Here is a 6,542-nt window from a genome sequence, read left to right as displayed (position 1 = left end):
GGACACACGAAAACCCGATCAAGGACAGAATGTATGGGAGAGGTTTGGCGATTCGTCCAGGTGAAACGGGCCCCAACCCTAGGGATTTCGTGGATAGCCGTGTCCCTAATGAAAGCATTGAAAGCATCGGCCAGTGTCCATGAAAAATTAGAGGAACTCTTATCCGACGGGTATCGCATCAAGTTGAAATCGCCCCAATCAAGAGTGGCAGCTGACAGGAATCGATTTTATTACTAAGTTCATCCAGAAAGATATAAGACATAGAATGATCAGCCGGACCATAAACCACCATGATTTCAAGTAAAGAATTAAGGGATCGATGAGAGACCACCGTGCTAGCCCAAAAAATGCCATGATCAAAAGCGACAAAATCAAAAACATCTTTTTTGGTGCCAAGAAGAAGACCACCCGAGTGACCATGAGGGGCCACAAAATTCCAATTGAATCTATCTATCCCAGCAACGACCGAGAGTTCACTAGGGGAGAAGGAGGGTTTGAGAGTCTCGACAAGGCCAATAAAATCAACATTTTCAGAACGAACCAAGTCTTTAAGCTGGTCCCTGCGCCCCTAGCACCGAAACCTCTTATGTTCCAAAATAGGGCCTTCATCTAAAGGAAAGGTTTTTGATTCTAAGACCCGACCTGCTCGGAGCCTTGCAGGATTTAGCATGTTTCCTAGCCCCGTGTTTAGATACAGCCGGGGAAGCCTGACTCCTGTCATCTCCCCCCTCATCCCCACCGGCCACAACTAGTGGGGCACTCGGTCCCACCCCAGCCTCCTTGGCTTTTGCAATGTCAGTCTGAGCTAATTCATTAGCCCTAATAACACCAAGTAGAGAAGAGGGAGAGCCCAAACTAGCGTCTAAGCAAATGCCCACATCATCTAATATACTAAGCAGATGTTCATCAGATTGAGATGACAGCACTAAACGAACAGGAGAATGAACATTGGGGAGAGAGGAGGAGGGGTCTAGGCGCAAACCTGAAGGAGGCAGATCCCGAGCCACAGCGCGCCGAGCAGCCCGATCAGCCACCCTCTCTTCGCTATTGGAGACACGGCCACTTTTACGAGCCGTGGAAGCGGGCGAACGCACTGGCACAGGGCAAACACGGCGGGGAGACGCCACAGCAGAAGACGGGCCCGAGGCCGTACCCAAGTCAGCATCGAGCTTGCGACAGAGCCCAACCATAGACTGCCTTGAATCACCAGATGCCCTGCTCTTAGCAGAGTATTTCTTGACCGACGACTTCTTCTTGGAGGCTAACACTACAAGAAATATGTCAACTTATGACCTTTTGTTAGTGACCCTGGAAGAATTGGTCATAAATCTATGACCATTTCAGACCAATTGGTCAAAAGTTGTTCGGGGGGCTCCAAAACCTAAACTATAACGACCATTTTGGTCAGAAAGGTCGTAATTTCCTTACAGGAAATGGTCATAAAGCAGATAGCACTGGTTTGCTGCCTTATTTCTAGCTGATCATGACCAATATAGATGGTCATAACCTTGTAAATTTTGGTGGGTTGCTATGACTAGGCGCCACCTCATTAGTTTTGCCTATGTGTCATGTCCATGTGGCAGTTTTTGCCCTAGGTTGTGAAGCAACATATATTTCTGTCATTCCCAAAATTCCCAAAAAAATCTCATAAATTCTTTGGGTCATATCTTCATCAAATATGTAAAAATCCTTCCTTGCCTAGTTCAAAACTAATTCAACAATATTCATTTTCCTATTCTGTTCACGATAGCACTTTATGAAGGAAGTGCTATTTATATATTCTTGATTGCCCTCGGAATTTTTGGGCACTCTTTCCTATCCAAATCATTACCGCATGACAAAATTCAGCTCCACTTGCCTAGCAAATCTTCCTCGGCAAATTTCCAAAGTTTTTGTCCACCTAGAAGCACAGTGAAGGAAGTACATTTTTTATATATCCAAATGACATGAAATTTATACAGTTTCGTCATATGCCCAAATTATCACCCTCCTCCAAATTGCAGCTCAGGAAAATTATCTATGTGAGCCCAGGTTCAATTTATATTTTATGGCCAAATTGGCACGTTGCAAAGCAAGTGTTATCTAGACCCCTCCTATTAACCTCAAACTCTTTGGGCACTCTTCCATACCCAAATCATTGCCACATGATAATATTCAGCTCCATTTTCCTAGTCAATCTTTCTCAGGAAATTTTCAAAGTTTCTACCTCGAGAGAAGCTTTGTGAAGTAAGTACTAGCTAGGCTTACCCAAATGATCTAAAAATCTACCAAGGCATAACCATACCTATGTAACTTACCTACACCAAATTTGAGCTCATTTCATTCATCCAATTTCTCTCACTAGTTTTCCCAAGTTTCTGTCCATAGAAGAGCATTGTGAAGGAAGTACCACTTTGGCATGTCCAAATGGTATCAATTTTCTAAGGTGCTTTCCAATGCCCAAATAACCATCCTCCACCAAATTTCAGCTCAATCCATTCATTATTTTGAGCCCAGCTTCAACATTCATATTTCTGTCCAGTGTGGTACTTTGCAAAGCAAGTACCACCTAGGATCCTCCTTTTGATCTAAAAATTTGCGAAGATATTCTTCTTAGTCGATGATCATCCTCAGCAAAAAATCACGCCCATTGGCCATGTGCATTTCCCGTACCGCTAATCAAACACTTGGCTGCTAATTCATGTTTGAGCATCGATCGGTCTCCTCGTGAGAATCTTATGTTGTAATTTTCTTCCTAGAACCTACCTGGGGAGTGCCCAACCCACTAGACATGCCTAGGCTGCCCAAAACACATGGCAACACCACGGTCACGCGATGACCACGCGTCGGGCATGCGAGTTTACGCGCTCTAGAGTTGGGGGCCTTGGCCACCGCCCAAACCTCGACGTATCGCCATCAAACCAGGTATTTATGATTAAATAGGTACTTATGTAACTATAAATGATTTTTGGAAAAAATAAATAGTAAACTATGAGGCAGCTGCAGTTCAAATTTGACCCACTTCCTACTGAATCGGCGGGAATTTGTCTTTTTCACCAGAGGTGGATCAAAACTTCTGACGCCCAACAATTTTGTCAATTGTGCATTAAATATGGCCTAGTATTTTATAAAAATGATTTGGTCCAATTTTGCAACAATTATTTGGGAGGTCCTTCACAAAAAAACCTCCTTTTGGGCACTCAAAAAAATGGAAAATGGTTTTTTCGTCCAAAGAAAATGAAAAATTCCTTAGACAACATTGTTTGCCATTCCAATATACACCCTTGTGCACAATATGGGATCATTTGAACAAATTATGCCATGAATGTGGCCATAAGATTGATCATTTGGCTTGAAAGCCATTGATCTCCACACGTGATAGCTCGTTTTTGAGAACACTTTTTAAAAATAATTGCCGTATTTTTCCTAGGAACTTGGCCACATATAATGACACAATGCGAAGGTTTACCAATTTTTTGAATTTTTTTGAATTTTTTATGCCCGTTTCAAAATGCGGTCAAAACAGCGGGAATGACCGTTCTTAGCTAGTGGTTGAATCTTGGATTTTTTGGTGTTCTATGATTAAATAGATACTTATGTACCTAGAAATGATTTTTGGAAAAAATAAAGAGCAAACTATGACGCAGCTGCAGTTCAAATTTGACCCGCTTCCAACTGAATCGACGGGAATTTGTCTTTTTCACCAGAGGTGGATCAAAAATTTTGACACCCAACCATTTTTTCAATTGTGCATTAAATATGGCCTAGTATTTTATAAAATTGATTAGGTCCAATTTTGCAACAAATATATGGTAGGTCCTTCACAAAAAAAAACTCATTTCAGGCACTTGGAAAATGGAAAATGGTTTTTTGTCCAAAGAAAATGAAAACTTCCTTAGGCAACATTGTTTGCTATTTCAATATGCACCCTTGTGCACAATATGAGATCATTTTAACAAACTATGCCATGAATGTGGCCTTAAGATTGATCATTTGGCTTGAAAGCCATGAATCTTCACACTTGATAGCTCATTTCTGAGAACATTTTTTTTTAAATAATTACTGTATTACAATTTTATTATTTTTCCTGGAAACTTGTTCACATATAATCACACAATGCGAAGGTTTTCCAATTTTTTGAATTTTTTTTGAATTTTTTATGCCCGTTTCAAAATGCGGTCAAAACGGCGGGCTTGAGCGTTCCGAGCTAGTGGTTGAATATTGGAATTTTTTTGGTGTTTCTCTGATTAAATAGATACTTATGTACCTAGAAATTATTTTTGTAAAAAAATAAATAGCAAACTATGAGGCAGCTGCAGTTCAAATTTGACCCGCTTCCAGATGAATCGGCGGGAATTTGTCTTTTCACCAGAGGTGGATCAAAACTTTTTAAACCCAACCATTTTGTCAATTGTGCATTAAATATGGCCTAGTATTTTATAAAAATGATTTGGTACAATTTTGCAACAAATATATGGTAGGTCCTTCACAAAAAAAACCTCATTTCGGGCACTCGAAAAATGGAAAATGAATTTTCCGTGCAAAGAAAATGAAAACTCCCTTTGGCAACATTATTTGGAATTCCAATATGCACCCTTGTGCACAATATGAGATCATTTGAACAAACTATGCCATGAATGTGGCCATAAGATTGATCGTTTGGGTTGAAATACATGAATCTTCACACATGATAGCTCATTTCTGAGAACACTTCTTTAAAATAATTACCGTATTACAAGTTTATTATTTTTCCTGGAAACTTGATCACATATAATGACACAATGCGAAGGTTTTCCAATTTTTTGATTTTTTTGAATTTTTTATGCCCGTTTCAAAATGCGGTCAAAACGGCGGGCTTGACCGTTCCTAGCTAGTGGTTGAATCTTGGAATTTTTTTGGTGTTTCTCTAATTAAATAGATACTTATGTACCTAGAAATGATTTTTGGAAAAAATAAAGAGCAAACTATGAGGCAGCTACAGTTCAAATTTGACCCGTTTCCAGCTGAATCGACGACAATTTGTCTTTTTCACCAGAGGTGGATCAAAACATTTTTCACCCAACCATTTGGTCAATTGTGCATTATATATGTCCTAGTATTTTATAAAATTGATTTGGTCCATTTTTGCAACAATTATTTGGTAGGTCCTTCACAAAAAACCTCCTTTTGGGCACTCGAAAAATGGAAAATGAATTTTCCGTGCAAAGAAAATGAAAACTTCCTTAGGCAACATTGTTTGGAATTCCAAGATGCACCCTTGTGCACAATATGAGATCATTTGAACAAACTATGACATGAATGTGGCCATAAGATTGGTCATTTGGCTTGAAAGCCATGAATCTTCACGCATGATAGCTCATTTCTGAGAACACTTTTTTAAAATAATTTCCGTATTACAAGTTTATTATTTTTCTTGGAAACTTGGTCACATATAATGACACAATGCGAAGGTTTTCCAATTTTTTGATTTTTTTTGAATTTTTTATGCCCGTTTCAAAATGCGGTCAAAACGGCGGGCTTGACCGTTCCTAGCCAGTGGTGGTAAACTTTTGATGTTTCTCTGATTAAATAGATACTTTTGTACCTAAAAATGATTTTTGAAAAAAATATAGAGCAAACTATGAGGCAGCTGCAGTTCAAATTTGACCCGCTTCCAACTGAATCGGCAGAAATTTGTCTTTTTCACCAGAGGTGGATCAAAGCTTGTGACACCCAACTATTTGGTCAATTGTGCATTAAATATGGCCTAGTATTTTATAAAATTCATTTGGTCCAAAGTTGCAACAATTATTTGGTAGGTCTTTCACAAAAAAACTCATTTTGGGCACTCTGAAAATGGAAAATTATTTTTTCGTCCAAAATAAATGAAAACTTCCTTAGGCAACATTGTTTGCCATTCCAATATGCACCCTTATGCACAATATGAAATCAGTTGAACAAATTTTCGTTCAAATTTTCCCCGCTTCTTACTGAACGGGTGAAATTTGTTTTTTATAAGAGGTGGATCAAAAGCTTTTGACATGTAACTATTTGGTCAATTTTACATGAAATGTGGTATAATATTTTTGAAAAATGGAGTTGCGCTATTTTGGAACAAATATTTGGTAGCTTCTAAAAAAAACCTTTTGATGCACCCAAAAATGGAAAATCATCTTTTTGTGCAAAGAAAATGAAAGCCGTCGAACTATGGCATCGTTTGCCATTCTAAGATGCACATTTATGAAAAAAAAACAAAATCATTTTGACAAACTATGCCATTGTTATGTTTAAAAAAATTCAAAGTTTTGGGTCCAAAATTTTGAGATTCAAGTGCGTTTTAGCCGGCCAATGAGATGCGAGGAACCGCTTTCACGCGGATCACCAAATTGAACGCAATCTGAGCCATCCATCACGCATTCCTCCAACGGTGGAGCTTCTCCCGAGAATCAAAAACCCTAACCCACCCACCCACCCTCCCCTCGACCCCCAGATCCCCACCCGCCGCCACCCCCACTCAGCCACTCCCCCCAGATCCATCCTCTCCTTCCTCGCAACCCCAAACCCGGCCCCGCCGCTGATCTCCA

The sequence above is a fragment of the Triticum dicoccoides genome, chromosome 5A, assembly GCF_002162155.2.
Source record: "Triticum dicoccoides isolate Atlit2015 ecotype Zavitan chromosome 5A, WEW_v2.0, whole genome shotgun sequence".
Lineage (NCBI taxonomy): Eukaryota > Viridiplantae > Streptophyta > Magnoliopsida > Poales > Poaceae > Triticum > Triticum dicoccoides.
Note: the sequence above shows the minus strand (reverse complement) of the source record.